This window comes from Eptesicus fuscus, chromosome 7 (genome assembly GCF_027574615.1).
Source record: "Eptesicus fuscus isolate TK198812 chromosome 7, DD_ASM_mEF_20220401, whole genome shotgun sequence".
NCBI classification, from domain to species: domain Eukaryota; kingdom Metazoa; phylum Chordata; class Mammalia; order Chiroptera; family Vespertilionidae; genus Eptesicus; species Eptesicus fuscus.
This window is the reverse complement of record NC_072479.1, coordinates 57535760-57556174: the sequence shown is the minus strand read 5'-3', so window position 1 is coordinate 57556174 and position 20415 is coordinate 57535760. Positions and strand designations below refer to the sequence as shown.

The 20415-nt window shown below is 58.2% G+C and overlaps 1 long non-coding RNA gene across 1 annotated transcript; it reads left to right on the top strand.

The window, feature by feature from the left end:
- Positions 1-353: 353 nt before the first annotated feature.
- LOC129149652 (uncharacterized) lies at positions 354-19914 on the top strand. The gene is made up of 3 exons (XR_008556508.1): positions 354-436; positions 1984-2143; positions 19811-19914. It is a non-coding gene; the product is annotated as an uncharacterized LOC129149652 (long non-coding RNA).
- Positions 19915-20415: the final 501 nt, after the last annotated feature.

The window sequence follows — 20415 nt, the reverse complement described above, 5'->3', positions numbered from 1 at the left end:
GGGATGTCTGCCTGCCAGCTTAGGCCCTCTCTGCATGGGGATCAGGCCTAAGCCGGCAGTCAGACATCCCTCTCACAGTCTGGGACCCCTCGCTCCTTACTGTCTGCCTGCTCGCTGCTCCTTACCACTCAGCTTGCTGTGTGGAGGCAGGACCACCACTGCACTCACCAGCTGTGAGCCCGGCTCCCCCTGTGGGAGCGCACTGACCACCAGGGGGCAGCTTCTGCATTGAGCATCTGCCCCCTGGTGGTCAGTGCGCATCATAGCAACCAGTTGTTCTGGTGGTTCTGCCATAACAGTTGCTTAGGCTTTTATTATATAGATTCTAAGACAGTGACAATAGAACAATGAACCTCGTATGGGGACCTTCTGAGTCTGGGGCCCTGGGCGCCTGCATGGCTTTCACACCCATGAAGAGGTGCTGACAAGGTTATAGGTATTTATTTACTGTCCTTCTCCCCCAAACGGAATGCAAGAGGGGAGTCTTGCCTAAGAGGTATCCACAGTGTTTAGGACGTAGTAGGCTCAGTACGTGTCTACTACCTGACTGAATAGGCCCCACACTGGGGGCCAGCACAGAGGAGCTCCTCGCCCAGCTGGGGTGGCAGGGAAAGCTTCACGAGGCGGCACCTTGGAGGCAGATCTGGAAAGGTGGGCGGGGTGGAGGGGACCAGTGGGAGACCTGGGCAGCCCATGGAAACAAGCTCAAGCCTACGGGTAAGAGAGTGGCCCTGGCCCTGCTGCTGCTTGGTGGGCGGCGGGGAGGAGCCTGCTCACCAAGGGTCTTACACTGTGCCAGGCATTACCCCGGTGGTTGGGGTTGGAAGGGCCTCCGATCCAGCCTCTCTGGGCAGGTTAGTTAACTTCTCTGACCCTCAGTCTCCTCTTCAGCCTTCCTTATCACAGGAATAATACAGCGTATAGTATGTAGTGTAGAGTATAGGGTAGAGTAATAATAGGATAGGGTATATTTGGTGTCTGGCTTGGTAGGAGGATGGGGGTCTGTGCAGGAGGTTTCTGGGGAGGGGTGGGGGGGGGAGGTAGTGGATGGAGCAGACTCAATGCCAGTCCTACCAGCCTGGAGGGCTGCTGTGGGGCCCTTCAGAGAGAGTTTCAGGGGATTGGCACCAGGAGGTGGAGGAGGCTCTAAGATCCTGTTCCTAAAGTGTGGTCTCAGGGGCTGGGGAGTAGGGTGCCTAGAGAGGAAACCGCCGCCCTCCATGCCTCTTCCTCAGCACCCTGCTGCAGACCACGGAAGGCCGAGGTCTGAGGACTCGGCTGGCCATGGATGAGGACAGGTGTGCTCCTCGGAGCAGAGTTCTCACGGACGAATGGGCCACTGAGGCATGGTGCCGTCACAGGCTCCCGCCCGTGTGCAAGGCAGCATCCTCGGAGGCCCCTGGAAGTAACTGGGGGACTCTCAGGGGTCAGCATGAGGCCCTGCCACACACAGGTGGGTCTCAGGAGCCCCTCTGATTTGGGCACCGAAGTCAAAGAGGCCAGTTTTCACCTACAGGCTGGCGAGGCCACCTTAGCACAGAGCCTCGCACTTAGTATATGCTCAGTGCATGGAAGTTAACATTATCTGTGTCTTTAGTGTGTTCCCAGGAGGGCTCTCCAGGGGACTGGGGCCCAGGGGAGAGAGGGTGGGAGGGTAATGACAGTACAGCACAGGACGAGCCCTTAGAAGCCACTTCTCCACATGAAGCCCGTTTGGAGAAGGGACTTGTCTAAGGATGGGTCAGAGGCCAGAGAGGGGAACAGCGCTATAATGGATGTCCTTGCTTCCCTGCCTTGTCCACAGACTCTCTCGTTTAGGGGTGAGTGTCCAGCAGATGTTGCTCATGTCCCTCAAGGCCACTGTGTCCCAGACGAGTCCTTCAGCCACCTTCCCAGACGTGTCTCACCTGTGGCTCCAGCCTTGCTCTCGGCATCCGCCCGGGACCAGAACTCTGGGAGCCCATTTCATGTTTTCTTTTCCAGCCCTGGCCGAATCCACCACCAAGTCCAAGGTCAAATCCTTCGGCTCTGTGTTCCTCCCTCCACATTTGTGCTCATGTGGTCCCAGGACTGCCTTTTCCTCTCCTCTGGTCCTGGTTCACCTCTCTAACTTGCCCCGGGTGCTCAAGAAGATCAAGAAATGGTGAGGCGGGCAGGGGTCCTGGGGCACACAGGACCCCTCTTTCTGGCCTGGGGCCTGGATTGGGTTCCCATGCCCTGCCTGTCCCACATTGGTCGGCTGGGGGCGCTCCTGCCCCATGGAATCCTGCACGCGCTGCCAGTGGGGGCGGGAGCCTCTGGAGCCTCTCTGGGCCTGCGCCATCCCAGCCTGTCTGGCCGGTTGGTCCGGATGTGGAGTGAGAGGCCCATGGGGGCAGGGAGGGGGTGCGGTGCGTGGGTAGTGTGTTAGGCTGTGGGTGCTGGGTTTGCACACCAGGCTTGGAGGGTGTGTGTAGCTGGGGCTCTGGACTGGATGGGCATTGGTCCCCTGCCTTATGGGTTTTGGTGGAGGTGCCTTGGGGTCCCGGTTGACCCCCACCCCCCAGGCTTGGGGACCCTGCAGTAGGATCACAAGGACTTAGGTGACAGTCCGGGCGTTGGCCCTTCCCCAGGGAACCCCACCTCCATCCCCACTCAGGGTGGGCCCTCAGTGTTGGAGGGTGGGCTCTGAGGTCTAATTCCCACTTCTCCACTTGGGCAATCACTTCCCCTGTCAGCCTCAGTGTCCTTGTCAGGAAAATGGGGACAAGCACACCAATGCCACGAGCCTGTCGTGAGAACCAGAGCTACCTGTGGGAAGCACCCAGCCCCTGGCGGCCTCCAGGGGCCTGAAGCCGGGTGGGGAGGGATGGAGGTATCAGACAGGACCACTGTGAAATCATAGTCCATCTCCTGCCTGCTGCACCGGATAGTCGGTGCGCTCAGAACGTGGGGGTCGCACGGTTGGGGGGCAAAGACAGAGCTCTAGGACAGGGAGGGGAAAGGCCGTCAGAGACAGAGCACAGCGGTCTGGGCTTCAGAGAAGGGAAATCCCCTCTGATGGAGGAGGGGGCCGCAAAGACCTCTGGAGGAGGTGGGGCCACAGTTGGGCTGGTGCTTCAAGAACAGGTGGGAATTCCTGTCTCCCCCACCAACCTGTGACTCTTCCCAGGAAGGCCAGTCCAGTGCTCAGGTCACAGACTCAACCCCCAAACATTATCTAATTTGACCCAAACCAGGATGCCAAAACTGCACAGCCTCTCCGAGAGCATCGGGGGCCGGTGTGGGTGGAGACAGCGGGGTCCGGTTGCCGGGGGGTGGGGTGGGTGGGTTGGCACATTGTGGGGATCTTTGACTACTAGTGATGAGGCCTGCAGTGAATCCATAGGCAGCAGGCGACTTGGAGCAGTGTCGGGGTGCAGGATGCGGGGTGGGGGGTGGGGGTGACTGGATAGAGCTGAGCTTCGGGAGGACTGGCCACTGGAGCACGGAGTGCTGGGTCCCTCTGCTCGGCGTGGGGGCTGGTGTGGAGGAGCAGGGCAGAGCCAGGAGATTCCTGCATTGTAAGGACTCAGGATAGATGGCTGGAAGAACTTCCTGGCCCAGGCCTGGGGAAGCCCTGGCCCTGCCTTACCTGTCCCTGAGTCCCCTGCCTCTCCTCGACTCCCACTGCCTCCAGATACCCCATACTCTTTCCAGGCTTCAGGGGGAGCCCTGGACTGGCCAAGGCCTGAGGTGGGGCAAGGCAGTCTATGCCCAACCCTACTGGGTGGTATGTGCGGCGCTGTGCCCTCTCTGGGCCGCCCTTGCCCACGGTGGTGGGGGCGGGCAGCCGCAGTTCTGACTGTCCCACTCCATGGTCCCCGCCTTCTCACAAGAAAGTGGCAGCTGGCTAAAGAAAGGACCCATTCAGGTCGTCCTGCCACTGCGGGGGCAGGCGCTCGGGCGGAGGGCAGAGGGGGTGAGAGAGGCTACGCAGGCCTGAGGAGTTTGGGGCGCTGGGGCCTGCCTGAGAGATTTCTGGGGGATCCTGGGACAGAAACTGCGGCAGGAAGGCCTCAGGCTCGAGGTGGGGGCGGATCGGCCTCTCTGGCTGCAGTGGCCACCTTGGAGCTGGGAGGCGGGGGGAGGGCGCTGTGCTTGTTTACCGGGAGGCAGGTCCTGGCTTGTTGGGAATGCAGCCTGGGCCGGGCGGGGTGGGGTGGGGGTGGGGGGTGCGCCACCAGCCAGCCAGCCCTGCTCCCTCTTCTCTTGCTGGGCCTATAGTCCAGGGAAGGGGGTCGGGGTGCTGAGAGGGTGTGCTGAGTTCCCCTGGGCATGTTGGCATAAGTTCTAGGGCCTGGGTTTGGTTCCCTCCCTCCCTGAAGTGCAGGTGCCCCAGGGTTTGGGGTAGAGGAGTGGGGTCCTGACCTGGTAGGCACAGTGGGCACCTGGACTGCCCTGAGCTGCCCCCCACCTGCTGGGAGGACAGGCAGGCTGGGGCTGGCCCAGAGTCTGAATGACCCCTCAGATGCGCCCTCATATGAGTCCTGGCACAGGGTCCCCGGGAGCCTTGGCTGCAGGGCAGGTGGTGCAGGCTGAGAACCTGCCGTTCTCTCCTGGGGGCCTGTCCTGACCCCAGCCCCTGCCTGCCCTTCGACCTTCAGTCCCAGTCTGGGGATGTGGCACCTGCCCCACTGCGCTGGGTCCCGCCCAGCCGGAGCGCCCAGCACGGCCTGGTCCAGGAGAGGTCGCTGATTGTCAGATGGTGGACACCTGGTGGGAGAGAAGTGGGTTTGTGGGGAGCTTGGGGCACTAAGGGTCGGTTTGGTGGTGAGGGTAGAGGCAGGGTGTGGGGTGCCACTGGGACATGGACTAGGGATTAGGAATAGGGTAGGGTTGGAGGGATGTTGTGGGTTTGGGGCAGGAGTAGGGCTGACATTGCAATTTTGGGCAAAAGTCTGGTCTGAGGGTAGACGCAGGCCAGAGCTGGGGTTTGGGATGGGGTAGGGCGTGGGCACAGGGAAGCACCCAGATTTGCAGCCTTGGTGGGAGACTGGGTCCTCTGGCCGCTGGTGGTGGCAGGCTCTCCTCCACCCTCTGAGCCTAGATGTCAGCCGAAACAGGGGCCCCGTTTCACAATGGACTGAGCCTGGGGCCTGGGGCTCCTCCTTGCCAGTGAATTCAGTCCAGTCCCCCCACCCTTGCTGCCTGCCCTCCTGCCTGGCCTCCTCCTGTTTCTCAGCCACCTGGGAAAAGGCAGCGAGGGCAGGACCCACACCAGGCAGGCTCCTGGGCCCCCAGGCCGCCATGTGCTAACCCCAGTGCGTGGCTGTCTGCGCATGTGGTTGTGTGTGTGTCTGAGGTGCCGCCAGGCTGGCTGGGCCACACCCTGGTGACTCAGGGCTGCGGCATGTCCCCTGCCCGGCCAGAGGGAGAACAAAGCCACCAGCTCAGGGCCTTGGCATCCAGCTTGAGTCACTGGCAGACACACCTAGCCAGGTGCCCCTATGCCTCCCGGGCGGGTCGGACCCCAAGGGGTCCCTCGGTGGTGGAGCAGAGACAGCCCCTCCCTCAGGCCGACAACCAGCAGCGTGCCTTTCTCCAGGTGCTCTGAGCCCTTCTAGACCCCGTGTCCCTGGGCTCCCTCCTGCTGGGGTGGCACCTGAGATGCAGTCAGAGACCCTGAGGGGCACACTGGCCCTCCCCCACTGCCCAGTGAAGGACACTTTCAGGCCACTGTGTGCCACCCTCCAAATCGCCAACCCAGGGGACCTTGAAACAACTCTGAGGGGAGCAAACTGTCACCCCCCACCTTACAGACGAGGGACCTGGGGCTCAGGGAGCTAATAGTTGCCCAAAGTCACCCAGCTAAGTAGTGACCAGCCAGCCTTACCCTCCTTATTGGGCATTCACTCTGGCCTGCCTGTGCCAGGTGTGGGAACGTTGTGACAGTGGCCTGGCCCCTGCCCTGCTTCAGTCCAGCCATCACGCGGACCCACTCGACACCACCCTCTCTGAGTCAGGCAGGGGCCACCGGGTCGGGGCAAATGAACAGCCCTGTGCCCCTCTCAGTCACTGGGCCTGGGGACTAGACCCTTCCGCACACCTGAGGATGGAGACAGATGGCCCAGCTGGCCTCACTGCCCCCGGGAGACAGAAAGTGGGTTTCCACATGACCACCAGGCCCTCCACACAGGCGGCTGTGTGTATGTCATCTGTAAGTGTGTGTATGTATGAGTGTGTGTGTGTGTGTGAGGGTGTGTGTGTGTGGTGCATGAGTGTGTGTGTGAGGGTGTGTGTGGTGCATGAGTGTGTGTGTGAGGGTGTGTATGGTGCATGAGTGTGTGTATGAGTGTGAGTGTATGAGTGTGTGTGTGAGTGTGTGGTGCATGAGTGTGTGTATGAGTGTATGAGTGTGTGTGTGAGTGTGTGGTGCATGAGTGTGTGTGTGGTGGTACATGTGTGTGTGTATGAGTGTGTGTGAGGGTGTGTGTGTGGTGGTACATGAGTGTGTATATGAGTGTGTGTATGAGTGTGTGTGTGTGTATGAGTGTGTGTGTGTGAGGGTGTGTGTGTGGTGGTACATGAGTGTGTATATGAGTGTGTGTGTGGTACATGAGTGTGTGTGTGTGAGTGTATGTATGAGTGTGTGTGAGGGTGTGTGGTGGTACATGAGTGTGTATATGAGTGTGTGTATGAGTGTGTGTGTGAGGGTGTGTATGTGTTGGTACATGAGTGTGTGAGTGTGTGTGTGTGGTGGTACATGAGTGTGTATATCAGTGTGTGTGTGAGTGTGTGTGTGTGGTACATGAGTGTGTGTATGAGTGTGTGTGTGAGGGTGTGTGGTGGTACATGAGTGTGTGTATGAGTGTGTGTGTGTGGTGGTACATGCGTGTGTGTATGAGTGTGTGTGAGGGTGTGTGGTGGTACATGAGTGTGTGTATGAGTGTGTATATGAGTGTGTGTATGAGTGTGTGTGTGAGGGTGTGTGTGTGGTGGTACATGAGTGTGTGTATGAGTGTGTGTGTGGTGGTACATGAGTGTGTATATGAGTGTGTGTGTGAGGGTGTGTGTGTGGTGGTACATGAGTGTGTGTGTGAGGGTGTGTGTGTGGTGGTACATGAGTGTGTATATGAGTGTGTGTGTGAGGGTGTGTGGTGGTACATGAGTGTGTGTATGAGTGTGTGTATGAGTGTGTGTATGAGTGTGTGTGTGGTGGTACATGAGTGTGTGTATGAGTGTGTGTGTGTGGTGGTACATGAGTGTGTATATGAGTGTGTGTATGAGGGTGTGTGTGTGGTGGTACATGAGTGTGTGTATGAGTGTGTGTGTGAGGGTGTGTGGTGGTACATGAGTGTGTGTATGAGTGTGTATGTGAGGGTGTGTGTGGTGGTACATGAGTGTGTGTATGAGTGTGTGTGTGGTGGTACATGAGTGTGTATATGAGTGTGTGTGTGAGTGTGTGTGTGAGGGTGTGTGTGTGGTACATGAGTGTGTATATGAGTGTGTGTATGAGGGTGTGTGTGTGGTGGTACATGAGTGTGTATATGAGTGTGTATATGAGTATGTATATGAGTGTGTATATGAGTGTGTATATGAGTGTGTGTGTGGTACATGAGTGTGGAGGTGCAGGAGGGCCGCATTGCTGTAAGCGGGTCAGGTGAAAGCAGTGCAGGTTAAAGGCATTTGGGCCCGCTACCCGGACACTGGCAGTGAGTTGAACGGAGAGGTTGGACAGCATGGTAGGGCAGAGGCAGGCCTGAAGGTAGCCCATGCTCTGCCCGGACTCCTTGTGGGCACACTGAGGGAAGTGGACAGCCCCTCCCCAGGGCAAGGATGGAGAGCCCGGGTCCTGGCTCCCAGGCCGGGCTTGAGTCTTCAAAAGCCACCTGGGGGCTGTAGTCTCCCATAGACCAGGGCTGCTTAGACCCTCGGTCCCAGAGAGGGTTACTCTGGCGCAGGTGGGGGGTGAGTTGGGTGCGGCTCAAGAGCTGGCCTGGCCCCTCCACCCACAACTCCACCCGGTTCTTGGTCAGAAGCTGTTTGAGGGAGAGGAGAAAGCACCTTATAAGGTAAGAAATGCCTCTGCCAGGCGGAGAGGATAGGCTACCTCCCTGCCTCCAGGCCGCCCGCCCCGCCCCGCCCCGCCCCGCCCCGCCCGGGCAGAACAGTGGCTTCTGTGCTACCCCAGCCTGGCCTCCAGCCCAGCACCCCGCCTCACTCATCCTCACCCATGGAGACCCGGTGGGGCACCTGGCATGGGGGAGGCTGGCTCTCCCCCCCTGGGAGGAGAAGAGGCAGCCAGGGCTTGGAGAGGCAGCCTGGTGGCTGTGTGCTCGTGGCTAAGTGAGCACTCCTGTCGGAGCCTCAGTTTCCTCTTCTGTGCAATGAGGGGGTGGGTGGGCTGGGGGCTGTGATCTCACCTGAGGGTCCTAGGCCCCAGCGAGTGTCCCAGACACTTCACAGGCCCAGGCCACAGCAGCCAGACCCAGGCACAGCCCTGCCCCCTTCTCCAACCCAGCAGCTTCCCTCTCTGCCTCACTGGCTCTCTAGGCAAGGGCCCACCCTCCCTGTTCCAAGGTAGCTTGGGTTCCACGCCAGTTCTCCTGGTCAGCCTTCCAGGTGGGACAGCCTGGCTCAGTCTGCCTACTGCTGAGAAATAGGGGGTCCCCCCTCAGTCCTGTCTCCTTGCCTGGAACACCTCCACTTCCCTTTTCCAACTGGTGCTCCCTTGAGAAGGTGGCCTTCCCCTGGCCACGCTCCCCAGCCGGGGCATGCTGTGTGTTGTCCTGTGCCGTCATTCTGAGTGTGCCAGATGCACCCTCTTGGAATTTCAACCTGGAGATAAAAGCACTGACTACATCTCCAAAGTGTTTTTCAAACATTATCTCATTTGACCCTTGCCACAGCCCTTCTACCAGGACACGTTGGCGAGTGAGCTGAACAGAGAGGGTTGGCAGCCTGGAAGGGCAGAGATGGGCCTGGAGACAGCCCGTGCTGTGCCCTGGACGCCCTGTGGGCACAGTGAAGGAAGGGGGTGTTTGTTCCAGTTGGTTCTAGAAATACAGGAGCCAGGAGTGTCCTTCATGATCTAGTCCGGCCCCTGGCTGTGGAGCGTGGGAACTCAGGCCCTGAGCTGGGCCTAGAGCCCAGGACTCCCGACCCCCCAGTCCTGCCCATTTCCTAGGGGCAGACTGAGTGTTTCCCCCTCCCTCCCCATCTGGGCCTGGGCCTGAGGGGTGCTGGGTTCTGCTTGGGTGAGTGCACCTGGATTGCCCAGCCGGGAAAGGACAGGGCGGGGGCCAGGCACTGAGCCGGGCCTGATGGAGGAGCCAGGTCCTGGGCCCTCTCTCCTCCACCCCCTGTTCTGGTGCAGGAGCTCCTGGCCAGCCTACTCCCAGCGCAGTGATTGCAGAGGTTTTCCAAGAAGCTGACAAAGCAACTTCTGCGTGTGAACAAGCAAGGCCAAATGTGTGAGAATGGCTGAGCCGTCCTCCTTCATTCCCAGCCTCCCCTGCGGGGAGCAGTCTGCCCCCAGCCCTGCCGAGTGCAGAAAGGACCCCTCTTAAAGCTGCTGTGGTGGCACCCCTTCTTGAAAGTCCCGGGGGGGGTCAGGGAACCCCTGGGTCTCTTGCCCATTTGGAATTAGGCAGTCCCAGCAGGAAGTTCTGTCTGTTGCCTGGCTCTAGTCTCCCCTGGCGTGTGTGAACCCCCTCTCTTGTCCTGTCCGCTGGAGGACGCACACTGCCCAGTGCTCAGGCCACAGTACGTTGGAGGTCAGCATCGCAAGTGCCCCATGCTCTCCTCCAGCTGTAGGGTTGGGGGAACCCTGAGGCACGGTCTGAATTCCCACTGGGGATGCCCTCCACGCCCCTCCCCCAACCTGCTGGCTCTGTCCTCCCCCTCCCCCCGACACTTTACGTGCTGTCTGCTGCCCCAGATGCTGTCCTTGACTCCGCATCGGAGCTGGTTTCCAGCATTGCTCTGTGTCCGGCACTAGCCTGTGTTCCAGGTGCTTTGGCAGTGCCTCCTGACACCAGCTGGTGCTCAGTACGTGTCTGCTATGGGCTTGCTGAGGGCAGCTCTTCAACTATGTGCTGAAAACCATGGCCAGCTGACACTTCCCGACTTTCCAAACGGGAAACCCTAGGGTAGACCCTGTGGGTGCAAGCACAGGGACCTTTGGCTCATACTGCTCTAATGGGGCCATCGGAACACCTGTGAACTGGGACCATCTGTCTCCTGGCCTGTAGGCTGGGGGCAGGCCTTGGGGAAGGTTAGAGGGAGGAGGAAACAGCCAGGTCTGTTTGTAGATCATCCCCTCCTCTGGGTCACTGACTTTCCTGGGCCTGGACCAGGATACATTAGAGAGTTCTAGAAGCCAGGAGGGCCAGGGCAGGGAAGACAGAGGGTCCCAGGCTCGGAGTGGGGCTGAGAGCAGGGTCACAGTCTGTGAACAACATGCACTTAGTGAGCATTACTGTGTACAAAACACTGCGACCTCGGGAGAGGAGAGCACACGGGAGTCCAGGGCCCACCCTGAATCCCCAGGTGGGCAGGTCTGACATGGCCTCTTCCAACCAACTCAGAGACCATGTGCTGCCCTGGACACACAGCAGTGCTCGGTGGCTGGGACCACAGTCCACCTTCCTTCCCCAGCACCTGCTGCCCCCGGGGCTGCCTGAGCACTGGGCACAGTGGCTGAGGGAAGGACAGGCAGTGTGCCCAATGCCCTGAAGCACAGCAGGGGTGGTGGTTGGTGTTGGTGGTGGTGGTGGTGGGGCGGACAGGAGAGCCACAGAAGCCCAGACCTAGGAAAGTGGAGTTACTGACAGGCACAAGGGGTGTGCATGCGTGTGAGTGTGAGGCGGGGGCCCAGCAGCGTTTGTTCTGGGCGGGAATGTTGAGTCGAAGTTCATAAAGCAGGAACGCTGTAGTGCCGCGTAAGCCTTTGGCTTCTGATACTTGGAGGGTCTTAGCGTAGACAGGCGAGGATTGGGTGGGCATGCCTGGCTGGGCTGTGGGCAGGGGACAGGCACCTAGGGTAGCCTGACAGGTGGGCTTGGAGGGTGTGTGAGTAGCTGAGCCAGGGAGGGAAGGAGGCTCCAGTTCTGCCCACTTCTTGGGCAAGGGGAGTCCAGAAACTGGGGGCCGCTTCCGCAGCCTGGCTTCAGTCTGGGCAGAGGCTGTAGCTGGTGTGGTCTGGGGTGTTGAGCGTGTGGCTCAGAGCCTCGGCAGCTCAAAGAGGGTAGGGGGCCCCTGCAGGGCGCCGGCTGGGCCCTTCTGCAGGACCTCCCGCCCGGGCACGGGAAGGAGGTGTTTGAGGAGTGATGGATGGGGGCGGTGGGGCCTTGGTAGGCCCCCAGGCCTGTGATGGCGGCCACCTTTTCGGGGACCTGCAGCAGCCCGCGGTAGCCGGCAGGGGGCGGTGCCCGACCGGCTTTGCGGGGGCTCCTCCTCCCCTCCCCCGGGCGGGGCGCCGGGGAATGCGGTGGGGCTTAGATGTGGCGGCGCCGCCCGCGTCCCGTCTAGTCCGGTCCTGGCGGCCCCCGAGCAGCCTCCCTGCCCGGGCACGCCGGCCCCGCGGGCGGGAGGGCGGGCACCAGGTGTCTGCGCTGCTGGAACACAGGCTTCCGAGCCCCGCCCGGGACCTGGCGCCACACCCGGCCCCGCCCCCGTCTGGGCGCTGCTGGGACGGGCACGGAATTCCGGTTTCAGGGTCCTGAGGACCCTGTGCGATCATTCGCATGACACACGCCTGCCCTGTTGGTGGGTTTCGATGGCCCCCTACCTGTCCTGCTGAAGGCAATGGGAGCTGCGCTGGAGTCCTGGCCCTGGGCCTCAGTTTCCCCATCTGCTAAAAGCCGACCGTGACCCTGTCTTGCTAAGGACTGTTGTGAGCGTTGACCCAGAGGAGAGGCTCACGGACAGTGGCTCAAGACAGTGCTAAAGGACGCCCCCTGCCCGTCCCCCATCAGACTGGCAGCTCCCCCAGGGCAAGGCTCCTCAGAAGGGGCCTCATGGTCTCCCCCACCCCACCCACAGCTGGTGGCAGCCCCCAGGGTGGTAGTGGACGGGGAGGGCTGAGAAGTGAAATGCCAGCTTTGGTCTGTGCTGGTGACAGGCCCAGCCTGGCCTCTCTCGTCTGCTGTCTCAGTGGAAGACAAGGCCCACGGGGCCTGGAGGGGGCTGGAGAGGGCTGACCTTGCCCTTGGTCAGCAGGGCCAAGACAAGGGCACGGGGAGGCACATCCCTGGCTTGGGGGAGAGACTTAGACTGGGAAGGGCAGTTTCTGGCAGCATTCGGTGGTGGGAGCCAGGGCGATCACAAACTCCATTTCCACTTGACAGATGGGTCCGTTGAGCCTCAGTTTCCCCCAGCAAGTTATTGGCAGAAGCAGAGCTAGAAACAGGGCCCCTGACTCCCAGTCCAGTGCGCTTTCTCTATTTCCTTATCCACATTTTTGGGGTTGGTTTAAAACTACAAAACCACAGTGGTGGAGAGGGCGTGGGTCTCAGAGTATGTTCAGGGTCCCCTTTCCCAAACCCAAGCTTGTCTGTGGTCACATCAATGACCCTCTTCATTCTGGCCCTAGAGGTTCCAGAAGGGACCCTGTCTGGGCATTGTTAATCCTGTCAACCCAAAGGCTGGGCCCCAGGAAGTCTTGTGGGCTGCTCATCTTCCCAACAGAAAATCAGCTGATTTTGGGGTGTCTCCCCGCCCCCCTTCACCCCTTTAAGCCCCACCAGGAGGGCAGTCCCAGCACACAGATCAGAGGTGAGATTTGCTTGAGCCTTGGCTATGTCCAAAGAGGGTGAGGAGGGGGCCGGAGGCCCAGCTCCTGGCCTAAAGCCCACCTCTACCCTGTGGCTCAGAGCAAGGCCCTTCCTCTGAGCCGGTTTCTCCATCGTAAAATGGGGCAGTAGGCTCCATTCATGTGCTGGGATGTCACCCCTGGTTTCCCTGTACTGCCCTCTACAGCCCCATACCTGGGCACGGGGTGGCCCTGACCTATTCTGGGGGGACCGGGAAGGGGAAGGGTCCAAGTGGTTGCATCCGCCGCCTTTGGGCCTGTTTAGTTTCCAGGAGACAAAAGAAAGGGCTCTCATTGTCTGCTAAGTATGGCAGCGGTTCCTGCCAGGTGCTCCCTGCCCGCCTGGGGGAGAGGACAGGCAGGGGAAGAGTCCCAGGTCATCCATTTGAGGCCTGATAGACTGGGGGCTTGGTGACTGAAAGGCACACTTTAAAGAGGCAACCTGCCATGTGGCTGCCCCTGATCCCGGCCAGGTCTTCAGAGTTAGCTCATCAGCCAGGTGGACACTGCCTGGGCCAGGCCAGAGCTCCTCTCCCTCCAGCCCAGGCACTGACTGGGTGGCCATGAGCGGGGTGGCTTGGTGGGGCAGGGTTTTGTGAGGGAACTTAGGGTCCTAGGGAGAGGCGGCCACAGAAATATTGGCTGGCTTCCTTTTCCCAGGAGGCCACGGGAGAGGGAGTGTGTGGCGGGGGACAGGGCCCCCACCTGTCAACCTGCCAGAGCATAGTCCTGGCAGCCCGGGGCTTGTGGGGAGATGGAGCTGGGAAGGAGGCTGTCAGGCACTGGAGAGCCCCAGGAGGACCCCTGGGTTCCCCGTCTCAGGGAGGGTCCCCTAAAACACCCCAACTCACTGCAGGCAGGGCAAGCCTCGGGTGGCTTGGGAGGTGAGTGTCCCTAGGTTCTCCATTTTGTACCCACGGTCTGTGGCTAAGAGGAGAGGGAAGGCAGCAGGAATGCAGGCATCCTGGCCAGGTCCTGTCCCAACAGGCTGGGTGGGAGGGCTGGGCTCCCACGAGGGCCCACGTGCTCGTCAGCTCAGCTTGTAGCTAAGCAGCCTGCGCAAACAGCGAAACACACCGAGCGGCCCCGGTGTGCGTGCACGTGTGTGAGCCTGTGCGGGGCCTTGAGCGCGGGGGCTCATTGCTTCATACACGAACAGGAGCCTTTCTTGTTACTTTAGTGATGGCCACACGCAGGCCCGAGGGTGGGGGTTCTGCCTGCTGACACTTGCTGAGCGCTTACTACTACCAGGCCGGGTCCACACACCAGCTCCTCTCATCCTGACAACCCGACGGGCACCCAAGTGACCCGCTTTTATAGAGAGGGAAACCGAGGCTCTGAAAAGTTGCACATACCCAAGGTCACAGGGCAAGTGAGTGGTAAAGCCGACCTAGGGTTCCAACTGAGGCCTTTCTGACTCCAGAGTGTGGCTTTACCCCCAGGCATGTGTGACGTGTGTGACATGTGTGCACGTGAGCATCGCCTAATGGGTGTGTGTGTAGATGTGGGCTTTCATGGTGGACCTGCATTGGTTTGTATCTGTCTAGGGGTGCCTGTTTGTAGGTGTGGATACCTGTGTACCAATGCTCATGTGTGAGCATGTGACACATATTGTGTATGCATATGCATATGTGTGTATGTGTGTTTGCGTGCAAGTGCACCAGCATTCACGTGTGCACATGTGCACATGCTGTGTGTGTGTGCACGGATGCCTGCGCATAGCTGTGCGCCTGTGCACGGTCCTCTCAAAGGCTGACCTGGCTCTCCAGCTCCCCACCTCCTTCCCAGGCTCCTGACTCAGAACATAAATCAGCACCACGCAGGGTGTGTGATGGCCGTGTAGGGGCCACTGGAACCTCTGAGGGTTTGAAGGAAGGGCTTGTTGGAGAGGAATAGGCTTGGCAGGGATGGGGCTGAATGAGAGAAAGGCAGATGGTGTGAGAGGGATTAAGGCTGAGGGCAGGAGCTAACCTGGGTCTTCTTCAGCCCCCACGCAGGGGCAGAGGACCCACTGTGGACTGGCCCAGAGAGGCCTGGTCCTGCCCTGTCTCCTCTGCCCACCCCGCTCCTGGGGAACGTCTCCAGGGAGCCTACAGGAGAGTCCCAGGGCCCGCAGGGCGGGTGTGGCCTGTTCCTGTCCCAACTTCTGTGTGTGCCAGGCAATCCCCCCTCAACCCCTGAGGGGACTGAGGGGAGACGGAGGCTCTAGGTGGAAATCCTCTGTGGTTCATGGGTATGGGGGAGAGGGCTGAGGCCAAATTCTAGCCTCAGGAACTACACATTGCACCACCCTTTTGCACCGTGCTCTATGCTCCTGCTGGGCATGGAGGTGCAGGCGGCGCAGCGGTCAGCAGGTGGCGCGCGGGGTCCGCGGATGGCGGGGAGAGCATTGCAGGCGGGGAAAGGAATCCAGAGGGTGGGGCTGAAAGACTTGTTCAAACAGACCCACCTGCAGGTGAGGGTGGGAGTTGGGGGACGGACTTTGCAACAAGAGGGTCAGACACCCAGAGGGACAGATATACACCCCGACCTCCAGAGGGACAGATTTCCAACCCCCCACTAATAGAATCACAGCCCCTCAGAGGGACCAGCACAAAAGGACAGCTCCCTCCTCCTCCTGAGTATTATGGGCTGTTGTTTGATGGCTCTGGGTGAGCCAAATGGGGGCAGGAGGGACCGCGCTGGCCTGACAGGGTGTCCTGGGCCTTTGTGCCTGTGAGAAGAGGGCAAGGGCTCTGGAGGCGCACAGGCTGGGGATCTGATTCCAGCTCTGCCTTGGGGTGACCCTAAGCAAGCCCCTCAACCTCTCCTGAAATGGGGGCGATGTCTGGTCAGGGCCAAGCAGAGGCATGGCACACAGAGCGGCTGTGGAGGTGATTACAAGCTGCCAGAGCCTCCTCCACCGTAAACCTGCAGTTTCTTTCTTTTAAAAAAATATTTTTATTGATTTCAGAGAGAGGAAGGAAGAGGGAGAGAAAGATAGAAACATCAATGATGAGAAAGAGTCATTGATCGGCTGCCTCCTGCATGCCCCACACTGGGGGTTGAGCCCACAACCCGGGCTTGTGCCCTGGCCTGGAATTGAACTGTGACTTCCCTGTGTAGGCCAGTGCTCAACCACTGAGCCACGCTGGCTGGGCAACCTGCAGTTTTTTGTTTTTTAAAAAAAACAAATAGTATTTAATGAGCACTTACTAAGTGCCACCCCTTATGAGGTACTGGGGATACAGTGGTGAGCCAGTCACATGGGGTGGCATCTGTCTTAAGGAGCTGACATTCTAATGAGGGTGTGTGTGTGTCCAAGGGCTTGTCGAAATGAAAACTACCCTCGACCCTTTGATTCTTGGAGATGGAAACTATGGGGTAAAAGAGACCGGCAGAAGAGGCCTTTCTCTCTTTTATTTCTTGTCCAAGGCTGGGCAAACTCAGGTCTTGCTGTTCTGCTCTGGCCTCTGCCTCTCATCACAGAAGTCAGATCCCGCAACTCTCCACCCCAAACCCTCCTTCTTAGTCAAAGCTGAAGTCCAACAATGACCCAGGAGGCGGCACAGTCTGGGCCCCACCTCTGACCAGTCTCCTCCTCCGGCGATCCTGTCTTCCCTCTTCCACAGCCACACCGGCCTCCGGGCAGGGCTGTTACCTTTGCTATTCCCTCTGCTTGAGTGCTCGTCCCCGGGCACCCAGGTGGCCTGCTCCTTCACCTCCTCCTGGGTTTGATGAAATGTCCGCTTCTCAGTGAGACTTTCCCTGAACTTCCCCAACACCCGCTCTGCACGCGTCTCCTTTATTGTTCTCCATAGCTTTTATTCTTGCCATTGGGCGGACTCTATCTTGTTCAATGCATTTCTCTCTTGTCTCTCTCCCCAAAAGACTAAACTCCATGCAATCAGGGGTTTGGCAGATTTGTTCACGCTGTATCCCCAGAGCCGGAAGCATGCCTGGCACACAGTAGGCATTACTGCGTATTTGTGGAGTGGGGGTGGGGGCTGGCTCCGAGGTGGCGGGTAGGGGCTGGTGTTAGGGAGTGGGGCTGGTGTCAGGGAGGAGGCTGATGTCAGGGAGGAGGCTGACTTAGAGGCTGCAGCGGAGCCACAACTGGCACCGACCTGGCAGGGGTGGGAGGACTGGGGGGTGAGGCGCAGGAGGAGGCAGGAGGATTCTGGTTCTTTCTTGCTCTCTTTGGGACGGAAGATGAGTGGCCATGGTAACAGCCACCAAATTCTCATGCCTTAGTTGGGACAAGGAGAGGCAGGTTTCTCCCCTTGAAAAAAAATTAAAAACGTGAGATAAAAATCTAGCAATCAAAGGAGGGGGACAGGGTCTTCCTCCCTCCCTTCCTCTGACTTTCCTTCCTATGACCTCCCTCCCTCCCTCCCTCCCTCCCTCCCTCCCTCCCTCCCTCCCTCCCTTCCTCCCTCCTTCCCTCTTTCTTTCTTTCTTTCTTTCTTTCTTTCTTTCTTTCTTTCTTTCTTTCTTTCTTTCTTTCTTTCTTTCTTCCTTTTCCTACACCATCAACCCCATCTCTGACAACCGTTCTCTGCTTCTGAGTTTGCTTTTTTTTGAATTTCCACATATAAATGAGATCATACAGTATTTGTCTTTCTCTGACTTATTTCACTTAATGTAATATCCTCAAGGTCCATCCATGATGTTGCAAATGGCAGGATTTCCTTCTTATGGTTGAATAGTATGCCATCGTATATATATTCCACAACTTAAAAAAAAGTATTTTTTATTCATTTCAGAGAGGAAGGAAGAGGGAGAAAGAGATAGAAATATCAGTGATGAGAGAATCATTGATCAGCTGCCTCCTGCATGCCCCCTACTGGGGACCAAGTCCACAACCCGGGCATATGCCCTTGACTGGAATCGAACCCAGGACCCTTCAGTCCACAGGCTAGCGCTCTATTCACTGAGCCAAACCAGTTAGGGCTATTCCACAACGTAAAAAAACACACCATGTTTTTAATTGTTTTCAGAGAGAGGAAGGAAGAGGGAGAGAGAGTGACAGGAATATCAATGATGACAGAGAAACATCAATCACCTGCCTCTATATTCCACAATTTTTTAAACCATGGATCCATACATAGTTATTTCCATGTCTTGGCTATTTGTAAATAATGCTGCAATTTACATGGGAGTTATCTCTTAGGGATGGTGATTTTGTTTCCTTGAGATAACTACCCAGAAGTGGAATTGCCAGATCATATGGTAGCTCTATTTTTAATTTTTTTGAGGAACCTCCATACTGTTTTCCATAGTGGCTGCACCAATTTACATTCCCACCAACAATATACAAGGGTTCCTTTTATTCACACCCTCACCAACAATTCTTTCTTATCTTTTTGAGAATAGCATTCTAACAGGTGTGTGGTTTTGATTTGCATTTCCCTACTAATTCGTGATGTTGAGCACCTTTTCATGTACCCATTGGCCATCTATGTATCTCTTCGGAAAAATGTCTATTCAGTTCCTCTGCCCATTGTTTAAATTGGATTTTGTTTGTTTTTTGTTATTGGTATTGAGTTGTATGAGTTCTTTATATAATTTGGATGTTATCTTCTTATCAGATATAAGATTCATAAATGTTTTCTTCTATTTAGTGGGTTGCTTTTCATTTTGTTGCAGCAAATGCTTTTGAGTTTGATGTAGTCTCGCTTGTGTATTTTTGGGAGGATGTTGGTTGTTTCTGGAAACGGGTCCCAGCAGGGGATTTGCAGGTGTTACCCACACTCCACCTGGGGCACAAGTGGAAGTCCACCTGGGCCGCGGCCACCTCCTCAGAACAATCTCCAGGCCTCTTCTTCCCACCTCTTCCCAGTAGAGGGAAAGCATCTTTCTCCATCCAACCCCCTTCCCCCATGTCCCAGAACCAGCCCCCGGGGGCCCTCGCTCCAACTCCTGGGTTGGGTAAGGCCCCTCAGCTCTAGGCTGGTTGCCCTCCCTGTTTGCTAGCTTCTAGAATACCACCCCCCCCCCTTATTTAATGCTTTCAGCACACACACTACCAGTCCTCTCATTGAATCCCCTGTTTGAAACACCGAGCCCGGTTTCTCTCTTCCTGACTGGATCCCAACTGGTACACTAGAGACGGAAAAGCCAACAAGACGAAGCGGGCTGCGCTGACTGCACAGGCCGGTCCTAATAAAGCAGGAAATAAAAGTCGCGTGGAGTCGTCGGGGCTATTGCAGATGGGCAGGTCTCTCCGAGGAGATGACATTTGAGCTGACAATTGAGGAGCCAGAGCTGGGGGTGGGGTGAGTATTCCAGGTGGGGTCAGGGTCTGAGGCCTGTGGCTGCCGCTGAGCCTGCCCCTGTGGGAAGGGGGGAGGAAGAGGCGGGGGAAGGGGTGGAGAGATGGCTCAACCTGTGGCCCCAGCTCTGGGCGCCTCGGAGCGCCTAGTCCCAACATCCGAGCTGAGAGTGTGGGGACCCGAGTTCTGGGTTTAGCGCGTGGAAACACAGCCCCTTCTCCTCCGCTGGGGAGGGGAAGCTGGCGCGGCTCAGGCTCCTAGGAAGTGCTGGTCTCGCCAAGGCTGGCAGAGGGCAGTGGCTGCCACGGTGCAGCCGGCCTGGCAGGCACCGATCTTTCCCTAATGGAATGTGGGCGGTCAGCTTCCCAGGGAAGGGAGGGTTGGGCCGCCTGCGTACCTTTCTAGTCCTCAGCTGCCCCAGGCCCCTGAGTCTCTGAGCCCTGCCTCTCCTGGACGGGGCGGGGCGAGATGTAGGTGAGCCCGGGCAGGTGGTCCTTCGCAGCCACTCCCCTGGGATGGGGGAAAGGCCCTCACAATGAGCATGTTTGCTGTTATTGTTGTCTTTAAGCACTCACCTGTGCCGGGCACTGTGCCGGATTCCTTTCACGAGCCTCATCTCTTTAAAGCTTCACAACCATCTATGAGGCAGGTGCTTTATCTCCGGGAGGTTGCCCAAGACCACACAGCGAGAGGCAGCAGGCTTGTTAGCGTGAACTGAGGGGAGCAGGGAGGGGACAGCAGGGATCTGCAGAAGCACCCATCTCACCTCTGCATTTTACAGGCGAAGAAACAGCTGCGGAGAGGGGACACGCCTTGGAGCACGCGGCTGCTGACCACAACAGCGGGGACTTGGTTCAATAGGGGGCTGTGAAGCCCTTAGCCCCTCGAAGGCAAGGACCCCTTTATTTCCTCCTCCCTCCCCCCGCTGTGCCTAGCACAGGGTGCAGCACAGAGCAGGTGCCCCCTAAGTCCTTCATGATGGGGAAGCTTTCATCCCTCAGCAGCTGCAAGCACCTGCCATTCAAGCCGTCATTCATCTATCCAGCATTTAGTAAGCACCGACTGCGTGCTTGGCGCCCTGCTAGACACGGGGTGCACAGCTGAACGAGACACAGTCCCTGCACACAGATGGTTTATCTCCCGGGGGGCTTTGGGGTTATCGCGCATTATAACACGGGCTCCTATAGTTTCCTCCTTCTCAACTCGGGCTTCCTCAGCCCGTGCTTGGTGACAGACAGCCTGCTCTCTGCCCAGGCTGGAGGCTGAGCAAATCTGCTTCTGCCCAGGCCATTTCCACTCCCTTCTTCTGTGCCAGCCCGAATACCCCCCCTTTCTAAACCATCTCCCACCCCTCCTCCAGGAAGTCCTCTTGGACTAACCTCCCCT